The sequence below is a fragment of the Manis javanica genome, chromosome 1 (genome assembly GCF_040802235.1).
Source record: "Manis javanica isolate MJ-LG chromosome 1, MJ_LKY, whole genome shotgun sequence".
In the NCBI taxonomy this organism is placed as follows: Eukaryota; Metazoa; Chordata; class Mammalia; order Pholidota; family Manidae; genus Manis; species Manis javanica.
In genome coordinates, this window is record NC_133156.1 from 133,106,246 (window position 1) to 133,131,978 (window position 25,733).

The window sequence follows — 25,733 nt, forward strand, 5'->3', positions numbered from 1 at the left end:
ACCGTCTAGACTAGACGGTCTCCACACCTTACTCTTTCAAGGGGATGTTCTTGAATACGTGTCCTGTTCTTGGAAAAGGGTCCCACTGTGGCAGTGGTGTGCATAATGTACAATCCAAGGATAGGGGAGGAGGTAAGGAGCCTCTAATTTCCCGAATCCAGGTCGAGGGTCAACAGTAGGCCATGTTCCCTGGATGACCTCCTTCATCAGCCATTTGTGGGCTTCCTTAGACTGTAATCACTTTGGAGTTGTTTCATTCTGTCATTCAGAATGAATGAGTTGCAGAAAAAAAAAGAAGTGACATACCTAGCCAAAAACCAAACTGATGCAGGTTTCTCAGGTTATATGTTTGACCTCACACACCAATGGCCAGAAAGATAAATCTGGGAAAAAGAGGAGGTTTTAAAAATATCACGACCTCTTTTCTATATCATGACCTCTTTTCTTTTTTTTTTTTCCTTTTTTCTCCCTACTCATATATAATTATGCAAAAATATGATTTCCTCCTTTTTGATTGTAGTAGTTCAGTGGCAGAATTCAATTACAAAACTTAACATTACAACCACTAAAATATTTTTTACTTAATTATCTTCTTAAAAAGAGAAATAGCAAAGTTAAATAACAATGTCACCAACCTAATTAAAACATTAATGGACTATGAAAATATATAAAGAAAAGAGATTAAAATAGTTAAAATGGAAAATGAGATATTGAAATAAAATACAATTTATTATTAAAAATTATTATTTAAGTATATCCAATTTTGATTATGCTTCTAGAGAATCTGGTATCAGATGTATGTTGCTAAGGCTGCTAGTAAAGAAATATGTAGATTTTGTTTTGAAATAAATAATTTTGCTTTAAGATCAATGTAATATCTAAAATGGAACAAAGTTATCAAAGCAATTGCTTGGGACCACAGAACATATTTATTCAATAAAAATTTAGTTCTCTACATTTTATAGAAAAGAAGTATGAAATATATTTCAATTTAAAACCATTTCTTATATCAAATATTTATCTAAGGTTTGGTTACAAAATTTAGATCTTTTAAATTTATGATAAATGTAATGGGAAACCAAAATATAAGATGTCAAATACAAACAATATTCAGATTTTTGGACTTAGGCTGTACTCCTACGCAATTAACATATGCTTGAATTTCTAGAGTGCATATCCTGTGACAGCTGTGAAATCTAATGTATTTTATACACTTATTTTATAATTTTTTCACACTAGTAATTTGTGAATTTGAGACTTAGATATGTAGTTATGTATTGCTGAAATACTTTTATGATTTAAATTTTCTTTGTAAAAATAAATATTAAATTGGATCCATTTTCTCTCTGCAAGTAATGCTAACTCTAAACTTCCCAACATCAGTCGATGGCACCAATATTTCTTTAGTTATTTAAATGTGAAAGTTCAGGTTAGGGTCTAAGATCGTCCTGTGCATTATGATCTATACTCAGGAAGTCATGACATCTTATAATTTTTTATTTCAAAATTATTTTAAAATTGCATTTTCATTTATTCCTCATTTCTTAATCCATGCTATAACCATCCCAGGATAATGATGGTTGCTTTATAATGGTGCCCCTTTCTCGATTTATAGTGGATTAAAAAATCAACAACTATTAATATTAAAGCTGATCTAATGTATGTTGAATTCATATGTTTATTAATTTGCCATAACACAAGTTCTAGATCCCAACCAGGATAATTTATAGAAGCGTTAGGCCTGAATATGTAAACCTTTTTTACCTATCCAAATTGTACTGTCTTTTACCACCCAGTTTAAACCCAGATGTATTTTGTGGTCTCTCCAAAACATCCTCAGGACATACTAGTATTACTCATATTTCTTGTGTTTCCATTTTCAATATACCCATCACTGTCCCCAAAATATACCTAGCTAGAGTGTTTCCCATTGTGGGGAGTAGCAGATAAAAGGAAGATGAGAGTTAGATTCTAATGGAAGTTCACAGACTATGAGGAAAGTATCATTATCAGGTGGTACTAAATCAGGTAACTTAGTTTGGGTGGGTGCCATTTTGAGAGAAAAAAAAGGTATTAGAATGAGATCCACTGAATATGAATTATAAGCCTGAATCTTGACACTGATTTGTCAGCATGACCTTGAGTAAAGGAATATTTCTGCTCTGAGCCTCAGTTTTACCATCTATAAAATGGAAATAAAATATCTTCTTATATTATTGTTGGAAAATTTAAATGAAATAATATTTATATCAAACACACACACAGTCTTTAAAAATTAGTTCCTTCCATACAAAGCTGAGTTCCATACACATTTCTAATCAAGAATGAGAAAATTACTAAAGTAGGTCTGATCTTTATCTGTTTGCAACTCGGCTGAGTCTGAAGTTTAGTGTTTTGTGCTTTCTGCTAGTTTCATCTTTTTCCTTTCTATTTATTTCCCTTATATTTATTTCTGTTTCTAATGGAGATGCATTTATAATCTTGGGACAAAATTGTATTTCATTGTAAGAATACTTAGTTTTTATTTCGTTGGTTGTAAAATACGTAGTTGCTATAAATTTCTGAAGGTCAAAGCCTTTTTCTTTGGTATCTACAGGCTACAGTGTTTACCATTTTGCATTCTCCCCTAACTCAAAGCCATGAACATTGCAGAATTCAATAATTATTTGTTCAATGGATGATTAAAGTATCAGTCATTCATGAGGGAAAAATGCTGTTTAATAATAATCAACATTTTTTCCACCATTGAGATCAAGAACTATAAAGCTGCTATACCCAGACTTTGTATTCATATGGCAATAAAGAAGTATTAGAGGCAAGCATTAGAGGTTAGTGATTATGAAAATGAGCTCTGGATTTCAGCTGCCATGATTCAAATCCTGACTCCACTGATTATTACGTTTACAACCATTAAATGTTATTTAACTCCTCTGTGACTTAGTTTTATCACTTGTAAACTGGAGAAAATAATATTACTACCTTCACATGTGCTATGAAAATATAAGTAGAATATTTACTACTATGCCTGATATCTAGTAAGTGCTCAGTAAACACCCTATTTATTATTAGTAATAGTTGTTGTAATATTTTATTATTGTTATCAGATGACTAATCAAATCTCTTATTTCCTGTTACACATTCTGGCAGTAGGTTCTTCCCAGTTATTTTGAATCATCAGCTTGTTACTGGGAGGTGGATTGTGGAATTCCCTGGTTCTTGTCTTTTTGAAGGAAAGAATTCATTTGAGAGACCCGATAAAGAGTTAAAGTTGCAAATGGTTTTTAATTTAGTGAAGCGAAAGGAAAGTATGTTCCAAAGACAGAGAAGTTGGCTGACCAGGAGGATGGGTAGCCCTTCTCTGGGTTTTACATTGTGTCTTTTTAAAGGGGGTTATTTGGTTTCCTCCCTCCCATTTTGCTGTTCTCACACCACCCTTTGGATCTGCCTTAGTTCCTCCCCTTCAGCCTCTTCTTTCAAGTTTGCATTTGTCATTTTTCCTACAAGTACCCAAGTGGAACCCACAGTGGGGCTCAAAGTACAATGTAAATGATATTATAATGGCCTCAGGGTCATTAACAGACAAGGTCTCGTTATAAGCGCACATGCTCCAAAACTGGGGAAGTACTAGAGACTGGATCTTTTTCTTTTCAGCTGAACCACCAAAGGGGCTGGTCTACGGGAGGCAGGCCCATCTCTGGGCGGAGACTGGATGGTCTACCACCTCCTTTCCTCCCCTCCTGCTCCTGTGTATCTGCTGCTCTAATAAGCTTAACCTAGACCGTCTGGATATTCTGCCTTAATCTATATTCCAAAATATTTGCTATCACAGTACTGTAAACTTATCTTTTCCTTTTGTCCCTTGTTATCCTAGGGTATCAGATGACAAGTTTACACTTTCTTGGACTCTCTCATATCAGTTGTAGCTGAGAAAGACAGATCCATATGGCTGTGATCCACTTTCTTGCTCAAGGTGAATCCCTCAGGTGAGCATAGCTTGTTTTTGCTTACTGCCTCTGAAAATTATGGTGGGAGTCACTGTGCCTACAGGTGTATATATCTCAAGAGAGCGACAGTCTAGATCAGTAAGTCTGGAGCCAATCAATTTCCAATTTGATTGGAAAATTCTTGGTGGTATTCTGTATACTTCTCCAGAAATCTCAGTGAAATCAGGCTATGTTACTCACAGTGGCCGCTTCAATCAAGCCTCTTTACCCTGGTTTTGGAGGTAACCTGGTACACAAGCTATGTGCACAGGCTTTTGATTTTAAAGAGAATACAAGCAACAATGCATAATCTTTAAGATTTAAAACAGTGAACAGTCTTATTTTTAATTCTCTCTACTGTTTACATTCATAGTTCAATAAAATCTTGCTATTCTTGTGCAATTTTTTTCTGTTCAAAGTAATTTCAGCTTAACAATAAATACTAGATATGTAATGTTAAAACAAAGATGAAGAAAATATGATATTCACTGTAGATGTATAAACCAGCTGATAGGCAACCTCATCTTTTTGTTGTTAGGTTCAGAGTAGAATGTGGTAGATTATATTATTCTTTAAAATAACCACCAGACCTTCCCATGAGTCTCTTCCTCTAGGAAGATTATGCATCTGTCACATCGATATCATACTCAGCAATATGTCTATGAGTTATTTGGCTAGCGAAATTTATACAGAAATGATCATCACTTTTGAGCAAAAGTTATTGTTTTTGTTGCTTGAATGAGATCTCCTGGTTTCTGTCTTCTTTCCCTCTTCTATGAGATTGGAAATTTCCCAGCAGCCTGGATGGGTCCTGGATTAAAGAAGTTGTGAAGCAAAGTGATAGCTGACCAATTACAGACATGTGGAGGAGAGAGAGATACTCATTAAGCAGTGGCTACATATGTGCAGGGATGGAAGGTGAAAGCTTGAACCAAAACAAAGACAATCATGGTTAAAATAAATGATAAATTTATGCTTTTTATGGCACTTAGGAAGTCAAGTTGAAGGAACTTGTTGACTCATTGACTATAGGGGTAACATTGCCTGAGTTCTAGCCCATAGTACATCATGATTTAATTTTTCACAGCCTTGTGATGAATTTTCCTTTGTTTACTGTTGTTCTCTCTCTCCTTAGCCAACAGAGTAATCTTCCTATTGCAAAATTTTGATGATGTAATTCCTCTTCTAAACGATCTTCCATGAACCTCCATTGCAAAAGAATTAATTTCTATCTCCTTAGCTTTAATTATCTGTGATAATTTCTTTTAATAATCATTTCCTACTTTTCAGAGCATTCCTTCAAAGAAAATCTACTAGTTTTATTATTCTTTCTCCAAAGAAACTTTTGAGTTTCCAGGTAAATGCCTTGTTCCAGTTACTTCAGCTTTAGCACTTGCTTTCTTAACCTCTGATTGTTTTGGTTCTCTTTATTTGTATAGTCATGATAGACTGAGTTTTCAGGTGTGGTAACATATGACCCCTAAATCTCACTGTTACAAATAAAACTTTATTACCCTCTCAAGCCACTTGTTCATCTTGGGATGGCTAAGACTTGAATGTTCTCTTCAATCAAAGACCCAGGCTGATAGAAAAGCTTCTATATAAAGTGGGTACAAACTTATACTTATTCTTCAGTATTCAATATTCATGTTTCAAAGCAAGTCATATACCAAGACTGCAAAGGAGAAGTATATTCCTCCCCCAGGGCAGAGCAGTAAATATATATACCAATATAATTTACCACATCATCATTTTCAATCTATTTCAAATCGCACTGATTTCATTAATCTGATCTTGTCCACTCCATCTTCAAATGAAACTTTTATCTCTTCTTACCACAGTCTTAATTAATAAGCACATCCTATAGTGCCCTAGGTAGGGGTAAATAGATAGTCTTAACAGGTAGTAAATAATTCAGGCTCCAGATCATAGGTGTCTGTGGCAACCATGCAATCCTACCATCATGGTATAAAAACAGTCATAGAAAATATGGAAAGAATGGGTGTGTGTATAAAATGAAAGTTTCTGTGGCCAAGCTCACTACACACATGTGGGCAATATGTTGCTATTGACTCTATATAAAGAGCTCTGCCCAGTGCTCTGGGTGACACCATGTCATGGCTATAGGAGAGCAGAGCAGAGCAGAGGCTGGAGTGGTAGCAGCACCAAGGACAGAGAACCAGAGGACAGCTGTGAGGGCTGAGAGGCCCAACGGACAGCTGTGAGAGCAGAGAGGCCAAGAGGCAGAGACGGGCTTGCTGCATATAGACTTGCTCTGAGTGGATGGGATTTTAGTGACTGACCTGCCACTGTGGAAATGAAGTTGGGTATAACCCTTTCACCCCAAGAACATTCTACTGTCATTTCTTTGGTCACACTGAATCCATAGTGAACTTGCCCAGGGCTGAAACCCATTGGCAAGACAATTGGCATAGTCAGCAGGATTCATTGGTACCAAGGAAAAAGAATAGACTGCACCTATGGATGGGGAGACATTCGAATGTTCCCTGTGGACATATGGTACTGTGAAGGGGTGGAGAACTGGGTCCACCCCTACAGAAAGCTAAATGAAATGGTGTCACTACAAAGTGCTGTGGCCTGAAAGGAAGCAGCACAAGAAGGAGCATCAAGGGAAGAAGCACTATGGGAGTGCAGGCTGCCAGGTGCCATGGGGCAGGTGGAGGAAGAGGCCTGAGAAGGAGCAGCATGAGAAGCAACTGCATGCAGGCTGCCAGGTGCTGTGGGGCAAGAGAAAGATGTAGTGGAGTTGTAAGTCCCAGAAATGGAGGAGCAGAGGTTTGACGAACAGGTGGAGGTAGAGGCTCTGCCAGTGCCAGAGGCATCAGCCCCTCCTCAGTTGAGACCCCACTAGTTGAAAACTGGTGGAAAGCCAGAAGGACTTGGCAAATGCAGGTTCTTGCCGGAGAGGTGCAGCCCCCTCCTCAGGTCGTGGAGAACTCCATGCTCTGCTTCTATCCTCAGGCTCAAGCACAAAAGGAAATGTGTCCTGCTTCTTGAAGAAAGAATTTAAAAGGCCCCATGAGGGTTGCTAGGACCAAGATGTGGGTTGGTTTGAAAAGGCAGGAGCAAACAGAAAATAATTGGATGACTGCAGCTGTGGCAGTTGAGACCAGAGCAGTGGTTCAAGCTGCTGAAGATGAAGCAGAAGGCAGAGATAAAGCAACAAGATCGGCCTGTGTGTCTGCAAGACTTCTTGCTGGAGAGGCTGGAAAAGGTGGGTATTGTAAGACCTATCCACGGTCCTTCTGGTTAACTCCTTTGAGTAGAACTGGTTTGAATACAAACAGGATGACCACTTGGTGGCAATGGATCTCCTCAGGCTTGAGGGTTATTATAATTTCTTAGAACTGGTTTGAATACAGCCAGGATGCAATGGATCTTCACAGGTTTGAGGGTTTTTATAATTTGTTGTAATTTTTGTTATTTATATATTGTCATAGCCTCTGTTGTTATTATGGAATTTGGTTACAATGCTCCTGCTTTCTCACACAGGGACCATTGCAGAGGATTAAGGGCACATAGATTCAGAAGGGAGAATCTTGGAGGGGTGGAGTGTGGATAAAATGAAAATTCCTGTGGCCAGGATTCTCACTTGGTTCTGATTGGCTAGCTCACTACACATGTGTGAGCAATACATTGTTATTGACGCTATATAAAAAGCTCTGCCCAGTGCTCTGGGTGACACCGTGGCATGGCTGCAGAAGAGTGGAGCAGAGGCTGGAGTGGTGGCAGTGCTGAGGCCAGAGGGCCAGAGGATGGCTATGTGGGAAGAGGGGCCCAGAAGCAGAGACTGGCTTGCTGCATGCAGACTCGCTATGAATGAATCAGGTTTTAATGACTGACCTGCCACCATGTAAATAAAATTGGGCATAACTCTTTCACCCCAAGAACATTTTACTGTCATTTCTTTGGTCACACTGAATCCATAGTGAACTTGCCCAGGGCTGAAACCCATTGGCAAGACAGGGTGTAACTACGCTTCAATAAAACTTTATTTATACAAGAAGGTAAAGGTCTGCTGCCGTAGGGCATAGACGCCTTCCTTAGAGCAGTGACTCTCAAACTCGAATTCACGTTGGAATCACGTGAAGGGCTATTAAAGCATAAATTTCTGGATAGCACTCTCAAGGGTTCTGATTCAGTAGGAATGGCAAATGACTTGAGAATTTGCATTTGCAATAAGTTCCCAGGTGATTCGTGTACTACTGGTACACTGAAAACTACTGACCTACAGAACAGACATTATTTTGTATTCAATGAGTTGTTATTTGTGGTCAACAAATGAATTCAAATAAATGTATAGATTTTATTATAAAATTAAGAATTTTTTTATGATTATAAAATTTACACAATTATAAAATAAAATTTACAATCACAAGAGCAATGTTTATGATTTTCATTTCATTAGCATGTTCCTTTCTTCACAAAAGCTGGGTGACTACACTTAGCTGTAGAATACCCTGAATAAAATTTTATTGGCTACATGAGTGAGTTACAATAGAGTTAGCTTTCCCCTTTCTATAGTGACATGGCATACAGTGCTGTAAATACTACACTTCCCCAGGCTTCCTTCACATGATGGACAGGTAACAAAATTGTTTTGTTTGTCAAGTCTCCCTAAGCTATTTCAACTTGTCAGGACACACAAAGCTTGGCTACACCAAATGCATCAACCATTTGTATTACTTCAATGAACAAAAAGATTTCAGAGAGATACATTAATTTTATTCTTATTTAACAGTGACATTGAAAAGACATTCTTATTGTGCAGTTGTTTGAGCTGCCAATCTTTTTGGTATTTATTTATATTTTTAAAACTGTCAAGAAATTCTGCGCTCTTAAGATTTTTAACATACTCAGATTAAATAATTATACCCCAAATTGCTGCATTCTTGGCATAGAAATCATAAAGTGACTTAGATTCTTGGATAGAAAGTTAAATTATTCCCGATGAACTTGTTTAGGCAAATTTTTATTCAATACTTAACACTTCAGCGGTAAAATTGTTGGGAGGGTTCACTGAGAGGCCATGACTACAGGTTAATCCACGAGCTGGATGGGCAGTTAGAGGCTCTGTATTGCCCTCCCCTATCCTTGGAATGTGTGTTAGGGTTGTTCCCATACTACAAGGAAACAGCCTTAAAAGAGTATTTTGTAATTGAGAACATGTAGACCATATAGGTGACTGACCTCCATCTAGGCCTCTATATATGCTTGTAAGATTGTGGTAGCCATCTGTGGGGACCTACTCATCTTGCAGCCATCCAAGACAAACTCTCTCTGTAAATCCCCTTGCTTATTAAAACTACCACCTACCAATTTGGAACAGTTGCCTCTTTCTTTAACCTTTCCTTGCCCTTCTGTGTGTGGGAGGGGGGCAGGTTTGAATTTCAACCAGGAGACAGTCCCCCAGATTGTGAACCCACAGAAATGTAAAGATCATCATGGGAAAAACATGCACTGTAGTTTTGGGATTTGGGAGGAAGTAATTAGTTACTTTTTGTTATGTTTTTATCATCAAAATATTCTATAACGTTGCAAGTAATCACTAACAAATCCCTCAAAGAAGTTAATCTTAATAAAAGAGCCTTGCAATACATAAACATGCCAAAGTGAAACACACTAAACTACCTCATATACTCTGAACACTTCTTCATAGAATCTGGACGAAGTTCAGAATGAATTCGTAGAAATTGCTTGGATAAGGTCATCATCTAATTCTGAGCTGATTCTTGTTGGGAGAACGTTTAGCGAATGAGACAACTTGCAGGTGAAATGCAGGTTTTTTTCCTGTTCCACAAGATAAAAGAATCAAGCTAAATAGTGGAGTGGGGACTAGAACCCATGCCTTTCGCCTGCCAGCTAATAGTTGTGTCTCTGATTTTCAGAAGTCCTCCAGCTCAACCTTGACACCTCAAGCCCTGAAACGCGTATGCTCCAGGTGCAAACTAAGCCAGGGGTTCACTTTCTCAGCTCCGAACCGCCCCCCTCCCCTCAGCTTTTTAATGCGCATTCTGAGAGCTATGGAGCCCGATTCATTCAAAGCATTATACAACGAACGCTAGGGGGGAAGAAAGAACAAATAAGATACATTTCAAATACAGGGTTCAATTACTTTTCACAACTCGGTGCGGTGTCCACGACACGCCGCGTTTTGTTTTGAGGGCGGGGAGGGAGGGCTGGGCCCCCATTGGCCGGCCACTCGTCTCTGCGGTGGAGCCCCAGCCGCTCCGCGAGCTTTATTGATCTGAAGGGTAAACGTGGAGGAGCCACAGCTAGGGGTCCAAGCGTTTCTGAGAAGAGAGGCAGCCTCTTCCAGGAAGAAAGTGGTGTCTGCAGGCTGCCTGGCTTGGAGAACCTTCTGTGCATGAAAGGGGACAGAATGCAAGGCAGTTTGCTGCAACAGTGATTTAGAAGGAAAAAAGGGACCGAGAGCGCGCGCGAGAGAAGGAAGGGTCTCACCTTCGGCGCCAGGCTGGGCTGTGCAGCAGCTGCCGTTTCAGCCGCTGCTCTTGCAGCTGCCGTTTCTGCTACCAGGTAAAGCTTCCTTTTTTTTTTTTTTTTTGCCTGGGATTGCATCGTGTGTGATCGCTTCAGGGGAACACGCACAGAAATTCATACATGATTAATAAAGTGTTGCCTAGCGTAGTCAGATGCTGAAGGAGGCTGCACACAGATCTGGCATCTGAATTAGGAATTGGTGCGTGGTTTTGCTGGAGGAAACTTCGGTAAGTTCTAAATAAGTCCCCAGTCTTTAGAGCGAGAGGTTAAATTAAAAGGGGAAGGAAAGAAATATTGGAACCGCTATTGTACCTTACTTTGGCATGGCTACATTTTCAATTGAAAATAATTCAGTATGCCAGGTGTTCAGTTGGTTATTTTATAAATGGCTTTATTGAAATCTAATTTTTTACGGCAAAGTAACTAATGCATTATTTGCAAACAGATACCCGTTTCTATTGATTTTTTGTTAAAATACACCTCCATCTTCTTCTCCAATGGTGTTTATTAAGACCTGTACATTTTAAAACTTCATTTTTTATTAAGTACAACTGTAGAACTATTTAAATGCTTTAATAGCTAGTCTCTCAGTATGTAGTTGAGTTTCATACCACAAAACTAATTTGGGACAAATGGGAGAGATACAGATTACCAGATCTGCTGTGGGTTATATAATATGCATTTCAAAATTATCTTAAGGGTATTACTCATTTTGGTGGTACATTCAAAAAGTAAGAAATATGTGCAGGATAAGACATGCAAGGAAATCATTTTTCAAAGAGACCTTCAGCACTTCATAAAATATTTTCTTCTTTTTAGACATCATTATTTGTCTCTTTCTACATGGAAATCACAGTGGCTAAGAACCTCTGTAGTTCAGAGTGCTTGGTCTCATACACATATTTGTTTGTACTCTGGAGAGGGGACTGACATACTTTTGGCTGGTTCTCTGACCATTTCATGATTTTCAATTTCTCATCAAGTATTTTGAAGCTTAGTCACAAAGTGCTCAGCTAGAAAATTACCTTACATACTGAGAGGAAAAAAATTAAAGTAGGTCCTGAAAATGTATTTACCATACAGTATATATGACTGAAACATGAAAATCCAGCCTGGCTAACCAGGTATTATTAGTTCACATGATCTTTTCAGCACACCTGACCAGTTTTAAGATTTATAAAATAATTCCCAGACACACAGCCTGTCCAGAAATACTGAACCTCATCATTTAATGGCATTATTATTCATGAAATTATCCTAACCAATTTGAGAATCACTTTAACTTATATGTCTTCATTATTAAGTCCTAAAGGAATTTAACTGAATAGGTTTTTATTGTAACTATTTCCATGATTCCAGGAGGTCTCTTCAGAACTGAAAGGCAGCTGGTTACTTTTTCCAAGCTGTAAGCAGTTGATTGACAAATTGGTCTGGAATGCTTAAGAACATTGCCACGCACAGAGAAGGAGCTTCCACTTAACTAATTTAACCAGCACATTAGCTTGTTCAGTGATGAGGTAAATGACCATTCCTCCACCTGCATAGAAACTACTGGAGTAAAAAGAGGTTCCATATTAATTTAAAAATCCAATTCCAGAATATAATGTATTTTCCCTTTAACTAATAGCTCTTACTTCAAAGACTAACTTCCAAGTTTAGCCCCACCAGTGTTAAGCCCTTTCCCCATAAAACAAAAATCCCATTTGCTTTTCTGTTGTGTTCAGCAAATCTCCAGTTTCTGGATTCTTAACTTCTACTGCTGTGTACCATTTTCAAGCAGCCGGGGGAAGTTTTCAAGCCAAGATTGCTTTTTTTTTTCTACCAGACCTCGTTCCTTCCACTGACCTGCTAAGTGATGTAATCATTTTAGATAATTCCCACAAAGAGAGCTGAATTATTATGAGAGGAAGGTGTCATTTGTTCTACATGTGGGATGATACACATTAAGTTCTTATCACAGCAAAAGCAGTGCTTAGTTTATAGGAAAAATAAAATCTCTGTTAATGCCTCACGTGACATGCTTATGCCTTAATGGGACTGCATTTATTAAGGATGGAGCACTGATCTTGGATAGAGCATCTTTTGCATCTTTTCAGCAGAGTATTTCATGTAATAGTCTGTGATACTGGTTGGACTCAATCGATCTTTTATCATTTTGTGGTTGGTAAGAGGATCTGTCATTCCTACCTCTTTAAGAGCACTGCGATGAGCATCAAATCAATCTTGCTCATGAACGAACTGCAAATAGCTTAAACTGCTCTTACATGAAATGTGAAATATTACTGTGTTTTCACACCTATGCCATTTAAATGTCATATCATTAAATCAGTCTAACAATTGTGATAGGAAGATGTGTAGAATGATGGTTCCCTTCAGTCATGTTTTCATGTAAAAATATAAAATCTAAAGGACTTGTGTAATAATGACCTACTAGTAGATGCTGTCATAAATGTCTTCATACTTCCAAAGGAGAAGTGTGATTACAGATGTCTCCTTTAAGGTAAGATAACTATTCCTTTAGTCTTTAAACAAATTAAAGCTGTTTTTAAAGTAATTGTGTCCTGTGTTATGCTGTCAACATTACCACATCAATAGATAACATTTTGCTTATAAGTGGCACTCCTTTGTGATTCTATTTATATTAAGATATATGTGGGAATTAGTTCACCCTTCCTGTCTAACAAATAGTTTTATTTTTATAAAAAGCTCAACTAATATTGTGAAAAGTAATTATTAAGGAATGATTGAATTAATTATTAAATAATTATTAAATAAGGAATGAAAATTTGTGATTTTTCCTGGGAACTTACCTTTTACTTTACTAATTCATGGTCATTGAACAATTTACATTCTTACAGTTTTTAAAAGCATTTTGAATTTTGGCTTTAAGGTAATTGCTTTTTTTTTTCTCTCTCCGAGTTACTGTGCTAAAAGGGTGATATATCATCACCAAATTTTAAAAGGAAAATGTGTGTGTGTGCATGTGTGAATGTGAATAATGACACCTGTGTTGAATATCAATAGTGGTTACTCAAAGTTATTTTTAAGCATCACATGATGAAATGACTAATAATATGCAGTATGTAACATTTTTAGAAAAAACTAAAGGGAAGTTATGACTTGAAAATCAAATGACAGATGAACTTCATATATTAGTCTACTTTTTTGTGAGGTCCTGGATAAATGTTCAAGAATTAAATTATTCCATTATTAATTATCACCTAATTTAATAAGCATGCATTAAACTATTGAAACAGACCCTATGTTTATTCTTTTTATAAAATTAGTTTCATTCAGTTTCATATAAGTCTATCATAGTTCATGGTATTAAGGGATACAATAAATTTTCAGTGTGCTTCAGTTATTTTTTTTGGTATAGTGTTTTTTTTCATAACCCTTGCTCTTTGCATATCTAAGTTATTATCTGTAAATGGATTTATATCACCTTGACTATAAGGGATGTTATTTGAACAATGTAAAATTGTTTCAAAAATGTATACATCTCATGCATATTTGTGTGAAGAAGGTGAGGCCCCAATTTGTACACTGATACTCATTAGAGAAATGCAGGACTTATATATCCACTTCTAACTCTATATATTCAAATGACTGGCTGATGCATTCTTAGCTCCAATTGCCAAAGAAATAATTAAACATGGGGGCATAGGTAGGGAACAGAAATTTATCACAAATTAGGATGCTAGTTACAAGTATGATCAATCACATCTGAAGTGTGCCATAGAATCAGTAGATGCTGTGATTCCTATTGTTTGAAAATTATTATGCAAAGAATGTTTTTCTCCATGCAAAGATGAGAATCGATTCATTATCTGCATGATCATGTGGAAAGATCAAAGCATGGGAGTCAAGAAAACGGTTTAAGTACAAATTTTGAGAATTTTTTTGTGGATACTTTGGGGCGAGTTGCTTAACTTTTTGATGGGTGGTTTCTTCTCTCAATTTAGTGTCACATTACTGCATAGACAATACCCAGGTGTTTCTCCTTTAAACTTCCATGACTATGATGAGTTTGAATTGTAGACATTAACTACAGAGCTGGACTACTGGGTTCGATGAAAACGTGGTGGCCAGGAGTTGTTCTGTGCTGAAATTTACCTGTTGTGTTGGGATGGAACTGGTCTTTATGTTACTTATCTTAAAAAAAAAAAAACAGCAACAAAAACTCCAAACTACTTACTCCTGGCAAGAATGCTTTCAGTTGAGAGGTAGTTTAAGGGATCAGTGAAGCTTAGATTGTGATGACACATTAACCACTATGCTTCAAAAGACTTAGAAGTCAAGAGAAGAGGAGAACTGGAGGTAGCTAGAGGTAAAGTACAGAGTCAAGGAAAGGTTGTGGGACTTCTTTTTTTAGACATTTGAGTATGTGACTAGATGAGACAGAAATCAATAGAAAGGAAAATGATGGATCAAGGTCGTAGTGTGTTGGAAGAGGTCATCTAGAGGTTGTGACCTCCTATAGACCTTGGGCTGGACCCAGGCAATCAGAGGCTGTTTACCCCCTCTCCTGTCCTTGAAATGTACACTCTGCCCACCATTCCCACACTGGGAGCTATTCAAGGACATAGCCTTGAGGAAATAAGGTGTTATGAGACTGAACTGAATATGTGACTGAGCCCAGTTAAGTCATCTATATAAACTTTTAAGATTCTAGTGGGTGAATGCAGAGATCCACAGCTTTGTAGCCACCCAAGACAAGCTTAGTCTGTGAATTCCCTTGTTTATTAAATCTGCCACCTTGTTTATTAAATCTGGAGTGGGCTGCCTCTTTTGTTGGTCTCTCCTTGTGTCGCGGGTATGGGTGCTAATTTCAGATTTCACCCGAGAAGCTCCCAAGACTTCAAAGCAACAAAGAGAAGATGAAAATTTACAATAGCCAGGGCAGAGGTGGAAGATACAATTAGAATATGTCATTAACTTTAATAATGCAGGTGAAACAGTATTCAAAAGGCACATAGTAAATAATTTTAGCTGAGATTTTGACCTGTATTAAAATAATATCTTGAATATTAAAAAGGATTATTAGGAAATAATCAACCGAAATGTGATTAATTTATAAATGATAATTAATTTATCCAAAGCAATAGTTTTAAATTTTAATTGAGAGTGATCCAAATGCTTGCCAAATGTTGAGAACTAGAGGAAATTAATAGACTGTTCTGCCAATAGAAAAAAAATATTGGGATGCTCTCATTAGTGCTTAATGTTATGATGTGTTTAAACTATTTCTGAGGAGAGAATATGGGACTGCTTGAAGCAGTGAGCAAATAACACTGAATCCAAGTGATATGTCCTTCTACAACTTTGTGAGTCAATATTTGTTTCCATGAAGGGCAGCCATTACTCCAAGTGTTGTGACTTGAGGCAGATTTAAAAGCAAGATTTCACTGAAACTGTACTCTTCCTTGCAACAGGATAGTGAGTGAAGAGTGAAAAGTAAGTGCTTGGCAAGGTTCTATGTTACATGTTCATATAGTCAAGAATGGGAAGCCAAGAACACTTTCCTGAAGCAGAAGGATGTCTCATAGCGAAGTATCTAGTTATCTTAATCAGTATCTAGTATTTGTGCTAAACTTCCTGCTAGAGGGTCAGCGCTATGAAATCCTAATCTAGAAGAAAGTCAGTATTAAAATCTTAGTTGTTGCAACCACATTTAGAGTTGTGTCAAGTAATCTAAAAGCAAATTCCTGTATAAACTAAACATAAAAAAATAAATTTTAACAGAAGTATTAATGACATATTTATTCCATAGTACATTCAAATCTCAATTTTTCATGTTTATTTAACAAGGAATTTTATATGCCTCCTGTCTTGCCAATGGATTTCAGCCCCAGGTAAGTTCACTGTGGATTCAAAGTGACCAAAAAAGTCGACAGCAAAATGTTCTTTGGGGTGAAAGGGTTTATTACCCGGCTTGTTCTCCCGGCCTTAGGTGAAGCACTAGCGTCTCTGCCTTCTCCCAGAGCCTGGGCCGAGCTCTCTGTATAGCACAATAATAGCTTATTGCCTAAAGGTGTGGAAGCGGTAGCCCAGCAACAGGCCAGTTACATCATCAGGTGGTGTAAGTTCAGTGAGGATCTTGGCCATAGGAACCCCAACTTTCCCACACCTCCGATTATGACACCAGTGAGGAGGGAAATGAAAATATAGTCATGGGATCTCCAACCCAGAAGGTCACACACACCTCCAGATAATGATATTGTCAAACAGGTGTTACTTCTGAAAAACAAAAATAAAATCAGGTATCTTCAAAATATGAAACCATTGCATAAGCACAGACCCATCTCATAGAGCTTTGGTTGGACTGTAAAATGCGGAAACTTTTTGGAGGGCAGTTTGGCATCATCTATCAAAATTCAAAATCCAGCAATTCCAATACTCAGATTATTTTACACAGAAATATTTTCTTGCACTTGTCATTGTCTTCTGATTTTATTGCTCTCACACTGACCCCTTCTCATTCTCCATTATTTAAGTTCTCTGTATTTCTATAAATAGAAATTGTCAGGGTATCCTGGGACCCATTCCTAGGTCCTACTGACTTATCTAGAAACTCACTGAAGTGTAATCCTCTCCAGTAGCACAGCTTTAAATGTCACCTGAATGTTTCTTTCCAAATCTCTATCTTTGTCTCCACCCCCGTGCTGAGCATCGGACTCCAGTCTTAGGATGCCTACTCAGTATGTCCACTTGCACATCTGTATTAGTCTGCTTGGGCTGCCAGAACTAAATATCAAAGACCAAGTGACTTAAATGACAGAAATTACTTTTCTCCCAGTTCTAGAGGAAGCCTAAAATTAAGGTGCTTGCTGGTGAAGCTCTTGCTTTATTCCTGGTTTGTAGACAGCTGTCTTTTCTCTGTGTACTCACTGTGCACAAGTTCTGGGCACTGGCACGGAGGGAGAGAGTGAGCAAGCTCTGGTGTCTCCTCATGAGAGCACTAATGCCGTCATGAGGACTCCATTCTAATGACCTCATCTAACCCTCAGTACCTTCCAGTGGCCCTGTCTCCAAACGGCATCACACTGGGACTAGTGAGTCAACATATGTGGCTCCTGAATTTAAGGGGTGGGTACCATTCCTTCCACAACACAACTTTTTTAAAAACAAATTCTTGATTTCTGCCCCTTCTTACCAAAACCTGTATATACTCATTTCTCCACTCTTCATCCCAGTAAAGTACAAAATAACATTTAATTTCTTAGAATTTTAGGGTCAACTCTGAGGACTTTCATTCTTCCCTTCTCTCCACAATCAGTGCCAGTATTGCATCTGCTGGCTTTATGACTTCATTGCTTACATATATCTTTAAACCAGTCACTTCTTATCTCCATCAGTTTCCTTAGATCCATCCACTATTGTCTGTCTCCAAACTGGTCTTTGGTCTGCTGCCTTTATCCAGCGCCTCCACCCCCGCATTCACTGCATTCTGTCCAGATGTAAACCCTTCAACATTGCTGTCAAAGTACTTCCCTTGGTTTAAAGCCAGTATTTGGCTTAGCACCTCCATTTTCTTCCTTATGATGAGGTCGCTCCTGCCACAGGGACTTTGCACTCACCCAACTTATAGATCTTGGTTTAAATATCCTAACTTCAGAGCTACACTGTTTGTAAATAGCACTTCCTACCCCAGAAGAATTTTCTTTACCTTTATCCCTATTTAATTTTCTTTCAATGGGACCTGCTTCAGCTTATTAATAACTGTATTATATTGTCTGTTTTCCAAAAAAAATGCAAACCCCAGGAGGGAAGACCTGAAGTAATGCTTGGCACAGAGGAGCCCTCTATAAGTATTTGTTTGGTGAATGAATAAATGAACAAGTGAATGAATGAAAGAATGGATGTGGGCACATGCATTAACCTAAAAATACACATACACATAAAAGGAGTTTGAATGATTTACTCATTGATAATATATTGTTTGGTAACCTTTAGGGAAGGGAGTGAGACATACTTGGGAATTATGTGGCTTTTTATAGTAATATATTCATCTGTAACATATAACTTGGACTGTGTGTATAATAATCATTAACTCATCATGCCATTTGCATTACTCTTTGGTACTGAAACAGTGATCTGTTAAGATTATTAAGGGAATTTGAGGGTCCGCCTACAAAACAAAAATGGTTTTAATCTTAAGAAAGAATAACTGGACTATTAGTTATCTTTTCAATTTGATTCAATACTGTCTCACCGTGTATAATGTATGATTCCCCATGGTGTCTACAATTAAAATAAACCTCACAGGATACACTAAAAAGGGGGAAAAGGCCTTTAAAGATTTGTCTTAATTGGCTCTTAGATTCAGTTTTGTTATCTGAAGAGAACAGAGGAAAATCAGTATTAACACCTGGACTTGTGTCTGTGCAAAGTCCAGAGCTCCTAAAGTAACAATTAAACAGCTTAATCTTCAAACCCTCCAAGGCTTAATTCAGTAGCTCTCTTCAGAAGGGCATTCTAATTCTTCCAGAATTGCTGCTGTTTCTGACTGCACTGCCTTAATTTGAACAGTATTCAAAATTCCATTCTCTCTAATGGAGTTAATTGCATTATGAAAGTCAGCTTAGAGTGGAAACTTATTTCCTCTTGTGGAGTATCTCTCTACAGAGTACTTTTCCTTTCAACTTGACACATGTGCACATTTATGCAGGATAATGTCACAAATGCAGTATGCCTGGTTTAAACCGAATTTCAAAGAATATTCTTTAAAATATTTATACACACACACCAAAGCATGTTAACTATCCGTAGTGCCTACAATTTTGTACATGCTCAGGCCGTCTGATCTAATAGACTCTTAAGGCCTTGGAACATTAACAAATCTCTGAGCTTTCAAACAGGTTGTGACCTGTTCATTTAGAGGGCTACTTCAATAAAGCGAAGGCTCACTTAGGTTAATGATGGATCGTGGAGCTGTTTGATTTGCAGTGAGCTAAGTTGTCCATTATCTCCTAACATTCATGTGGGTTATGTTATCACATCCAAATAATGAGTCAGGCCCCTTTCCTTGTTCCTGTAGACTTCCAAGTCACTACAGAAAACCTTACTATGCAAGTCCATGAAGCTTTATGCCTGATAACTGCAGATGAATTACTATTTTTCCCAAGAGTATGAAATTTCATCTAAGGCATGAGACTACCAGCTGCATATTCAGCAGTGTTCATCCGGGCAACTTTATGATCAGAAAGGAAGACATTCGCTCTGTCTCCCCACCGTCTCCCACTCAGTTAAGCATCCTTAAAATTATATTCACATTTAACACATACCTTTGCTCTCTTGTGTGTGTATACACAGACATGCGGAGAAACCAGACTAGTAGAAAATTGAGTCCATCTGTAATTAAAAATAAGTCACATTAATTATAAATGTCATATCAAGGAGTCAAAAATCTGTTTTGTAATCCTACATGGTCATTGGTTCCTTTCCATGTCTTTTTTCTGTTAATTCTATATAGTGTCTTTAGTGGCACCTGTTTGTGCTAAGAAATCTTGAAAATTAAGGAAAATTCACTGGAAATACATTTTAAATGTCTTTCAAAGCCCCTTTGTGATGCCCTTCCATTTCAGGTTTATAACCCATGGGTGCAGGGTGAGGTGTGCATGCACGCAAATGTTAAAAGTGGCTTCTCCAAAGCTAGCTAGATGTTTCTGACGGAAGACAATAAACCCTTTGGCATTAATCCTTCCTAAAAATGAAATACTTCCATACTATAGAGAAAGCTGTATGAAATATGAATGACAGGAGGAAAACAACTTCATTTATTCTTTATGATTTACTCTGTAGAGATGACAGCCATGGGGGAGGTGAAGAATGGGGGAATTCTGTGTTTGATGCTAATTTTACAGCATTGGAGAAGAAGACGTCATGTGCCATATTCTGGATCTCTAAGTGAATTTATTTAAAGATGGTCCTTTAGTTCATGTTATCATGGAGAACTAGCAAATTATATGTGTTTTTACAAATAGACTTGGGAAAAATTCCCCAGTATTGTAGATTTGCAGAGAACTACCCTGAAAAATTATCATATTTTGCTTCCCCATTACAAGGCTCTGATTAATAACATTAATGCAAAGCCAAGATATTTTCATTAATGGTTACTTAACTAATTTTTGTAAATGCATTTATCCTTCCATTCTTTAATGCCAAGGAAAGTTTCAAGCTCCTGAAAGTAAAAGGAAAATTTTAAGCTGAAAATTTAGAGCCAAAATTCCCTTTACAAAAATAAGCAAACAAAAAATATACCCATCTTTCTCTGATAGAAATTATAGGCAAGTAAAAACATTACAAGATGTATGAAGGCATTTCCTTACTTTTCTTTTGGATTATTACTCAGTACTCAAAATGCATTAGAAAACTGGCTTTCACCCAGACAGAAATCAGTTTGCAGCATTCTAGTAATTACAAAAGTATCAAGACCTCTTATAGTCTCTATTTCCCATCATTTCTTTATTTCTTGAAATATTTCAGTAGATTTTTCTTCTTGTATACCAAAAATTCCAGGTTATTTAACATTTCCATTTTTATTATGGAATTTCTTCCCTTCTGGGGTGACCACTTACCTTGTAATTTACCATTCTAGGGATGTCCTACCTTATTCCTGACTCACCATGTTCTCTTGGCCTGTAAAGGCAATGGATCATTAGTTAATTCTTGATTGCAAGTTGTTGACCTCAGCTCTGGTCCCTGACTATCCTCAGCCTTCATAATGATCTATGGCATTTCAGTGCTCCCTTGTGAAAAACTCAAAGGGCCATGTATTTCCCCGACAGCCTTGTATATTGAATTACACAGTCCTCCTCCTGAGCTCTACAACCTGTCTTTATCTGTGTTCACAGAGTCGTAAAATGTTCATTTCTCTCTTATGTTGCATACAGCTTTTTTTTAGCTGTTTATGTACATACAATAATTTTAGTCATCTGCCATTTAAAATACTTCTGAGATTATGTATTTAACATTATCTGTCTCAGGGTACATATTTACATTGTAAAAGAAGCCATTTGCAGGTGATGTTTAATCCAAGTAATGACTAAGAGTTTGGGATTATATTACAGTTCCATATTATGAGGACTGGTGCTTTAAAAAATTTTTGCCTTTGGAATAGAACCTATTTGGTGATTTTAGCAGTTGTCATGATGTATTTTGTCACCTAGATGAGATTGTTATTTTTGTTGTTTAAGTCTTTTTCATATTTTATAATAAGTGTGTGTTCATGGCAAAGAAATCAGTTACTGCTGAGTGTGTTGAACTGAAATCTTCATTTCCCTTCCTACTCACCTGTTATTGCACTTGGGGAGAACTGCTCACACCAGCAGTTTCCTATGTATTCTTCCAGAAACTTTTCTGCCAACTCATAAATACATGAATATATAGAAAACTATTCTGTCTTCAATATATTTAATGATTATTTGGTGCAGATAACTTCTCTCTTTTTACCACAGTTTTTAAAACTTGAATTCCAAGATGCCCACACACCTTTAGTTTAATATTTTTTTCTCACTAACAATCCCTTCTCAGTTTTATTTGCTGGTTTCTTCTCTTCTCCCCTTAATATTGAAGCAGCTTTGTTTTTCTCCTGTCTATCTACACTCACACACATAGTGATATAATCCAAGTTCATAATTTTAAACACCATATGTTTGACAGCTCCCAAATATATATGTCCAGCTCAGATCTCCCAAAATCTAATCTCCTATACCCAATTGCTTACTTGGTGTATGATACCCTTTGATACCAATAGACATCTTAAATTCACATGTCCAAAATGAACTGTTGGTCTTCACTCATGAATATATTTGATTTTCAGATTTTGCCATGTAACTTTGATCTTTTTGGTTGTTCAAGCTAAAATTTATCAAACTCTTTACATCCTCTGTTTCTCTCATGTTGTGTATCTAATCTGCCAGGAAATCCTGTCTACTTCTAACTGTATGTAGAATCCTAGCAATTCTCAGTAGTCTGACTGTTCTCACCATGATTCTAGTTGTAATAATTGCTTACCTGAATTACTGCAATGGCCTCCTAACTCATTTCCTTGCTTCTAGCCCTCCAAAGAGTAGTCTCAGCAGCAAGATCACCCTTGGAAAACATGTTAGATCATGTCAGCCTTCTGTTGAAAATCAGCTGATGGCTCTCTGTTTACCTCAGGCTCTCTGTTTACCTCAGAGGAAATGCTAAGATCTGTATGATCTGTGTCGCCTCAGTTTATTTCTGATCTATTTCCCCTGCATTCTTCCCCTTGCTTATTCTGCTGGTACAACTCTTTTCCTGGAACTTCCGAGGCTTACTTCCACCTTAGCTAGCCATTCCCTCTGGCTGGAATTCTGTTTATCAGACGCTTACTTGGCTAGCTGCCGGCAAGTGTCTGTGCAAGTTGCCTCTTCTCTGTGAGGTCTGCGGTGACTATTCTATTTAATAGTGCAAACTGTACAAAACTCTCAGGCAGTACAACCCCTTTTACTCAGCTCTACATGTTCTTCCATATTATGTTTTTGTACTGCAAGCACTTGGAGAATAGAGATTGTTACATCTTGTGTGCTGATATATCTCCGCAGATGAGAGTAGTGCCTGGCAGACAAGCACATAGGAAATGCACTGTGTATATATAAACAGATGAATGACCAAATTACTCCAGATTCCAGATTTCTTGTGTGACTTCTGTATGTTATAAACATATGTGAGCATATATTAGCATGGGCACATGTACTCACATTGTTTTTAAGGGAAAAGAATCTGTAAATCATCTTACACATTTGCTTATAATGAGAAATGTTGAATTTTAGAACAAAATGAAGTATCTGCACTACTTAGTTTGTTCTGGTTTGTTTGTGTGTGAATGCAATTTTGTGATTTCAGTTGCACTTGATGAATTGGAGTCAAAGTTTTGACATGTTTCTGAAGATTCCTTTTAAATGTCAGTGAAGAATAAACAAGGTACAAAGTCTCTCTCCCTGCCACTCTTTTTGCATCTAAAATTCATGTACTTTATGCTTTAGCTTTTAATTGTTCATCCACATACAAACCAAGGTGAAAATGTAGGTATGCATGTACGAGCACATGCGTGCAAACAAGTGTTTACTTATGTGTCTGTGTTTGTTACTAACATTGACTTAAAGAGAATTATAAGTTCCCAGTGGTATAAATCAGTTCAAGTGTAAACTATACACAAGAATATACACACAGATACACATGCACATCTAGAGAAAAGAGAGATGGGGAGAGAGGGAGGGATAGGAAAATTTAAATACTGCTTATGAAATGTAAGAATTATGCCCATTTACATGAATTGTAAATTCATTTATGTGAATATTCTACTTATAAATATTTTAGTATATGCAACCCTTTAATTTTTCTAACTTGTCACACAAAGAATTTGGATACACCAAGAAAACAAGAGAAATAAGAAACAATCAAAGAAAATACCAAATATATTTAGTTAACAATATTATGTTAACATAGAAAAAACAAAAATAAATTTTAAATGGAAAACTTTCATAAAAGACTAAAATACCCACTTTACAAAATGTCTGTTACCTTTAGGTAAATTCTCCCTTAATCTTTTAGGCTACCATAAAAATATTCCATAATCTGGATAGCTTAAATAGCAAACTTTTATTTGTTATTCTTAAACAACAAACAGTTGTAGAGGCTTGAAGTCCAAGGTCAGGGTGCTGGCAGATCCAGTGTCTGGGAAGGGCCATACTTCCTGCTTCATGGACAGCATTCTTCTCGTTGTCTTCTTGTGGTACAAGGGGAGAGAGTCCTCTGGGGTCCCTAATAAGGGCACTAATCCCAGTCATGGGGCTCCACCTTCATGACCTAATCACCTTCCAAAGGCCCCACACCCTAATATCATCTACGATGGTTTAGAATTTCCACATAAGAATTTTGAGGGGCACAAGTATTCCATCTAAGGAAGGTGTTGCTACTGTTATTTAAATATTGTTAGAATTACTATTTTGGTCAGTGTATATTGGGCTTTGATCATGGAAGCAGAGCAAACTCTAAATTTCATGAGAAAAGGGATTAATTTTTAGAATGAATTTGCACAATTGCGGGTAAGCTGGGGAACTGACATCTGGGAGCCGGGTGACTGGAATCAGGAAAACTTCCGTGTGTTCGGACGGAAGCATTAGGTGCAGTTGGAGCAATCACTGCTTGCAAGGAAATCTGGGAATCCAAGCATGTAGGGCCGCTGAGGTGGTAGGTCATGACACGGTGCTCATGCAGAGGTCTACAAGAAGATATTGCCTCACCTGAGCAACTGCTTCTGCAGGTGAGCAGCCAAGAAAATACGGGTGGATGGGCCTGAGGTTTCTGTGCATTAGCATGGCCAGTCATCAAGAACAGGAGCTAATGGGAGAATAAACAGAGCAAGGGCGAGTTGGGCCCACCTATCTGCCTCTGTCCATCAAATATCTGTGTACAGTGTCTTTAAGAGTAGTAGTTGCTCTACCACTATCTTCCAAACCATACTTCAGGTCAGTTCTCATGAGCAACCCTCTGGAAGGGGAATCTATAGAAATATATTCCCAGCCTTACTAAGCTGATATAGCACAATGGGGCTGGTGTATTCATTATCACTCCTATGTCCAAACACACCTCTTTAAACTATGTTTAACTTCCACACAAAGGAAATAATGAAATTAGGCTTCCCCCTCACATGATAATCCTATGGTTCAACATTTAAGTGTAGTGTCCATGTAAATTATAGTTACCATTTTATAGCTTATTGTATTTAATCAGGCTATTTTTTACTCTAGTGTACATTAAATAGTTATGAAAAGCAGTATGTGTTCAAATGTTCAAAGCTACAATTTATCTAGAATGTACATGGATAAATATGATGTGATCTTTTACTTCTCTCTTCATAATAACATTTTTGCATACTAAAATGTCAACAACCTATTGGTACTCTCACTTGTATTTATGTGTAATATAAAATGTTTATCTGACATATGGCAGCAGTACGGAAGACCTAATAATATCCTTGAAATTTTGAGATTTGATCCTCATGTATTGAAGATTATTTAGTATTGAATCTGATGTCCCAAGAACATTTTATTATTTTTCATTTTGTTCTTTTAATGAACATTTATTTAGTGATCTAATATATGCCAGACCCTGTTCTAAGAGCTATGTATATAGCAGTAAAAAACAACAAAGTCCTGTCTACATGGGACTTGGTACAGTATTCTTCTTCAGCCTCTA

The 25,733-nt window shown here is 37.3% G+C and overlaps 1 protein-coding gene across 3 annotated transcripts in view; it reads left to right on the forward strand.

Annotated features, from left to right (window-relative positions):
* Nucleotides 1-10,356: 10,356 nt before the first annotated feature.
* Nucleotides 10,357-25,733, forward strand: part of CDH12 (cadherin 12) — a 1,003,878-nt gene continuing 988,501 nt past the window's right edge. For 2 of the 3 annotated variants that reach the window (XM_073237601.1, XM_073237619.1), the window contains exon 1: nt 10,357-10,541. The gene's annotated coding sequence lies outside the window, so the exon portion shown is untranslated. Of the gene's footprint in view, nt 10,733-25,733 lie in introns of all 3 variants that reach the window. The other variant, XM_073237610.1, reaches the window with a different exon arrangement.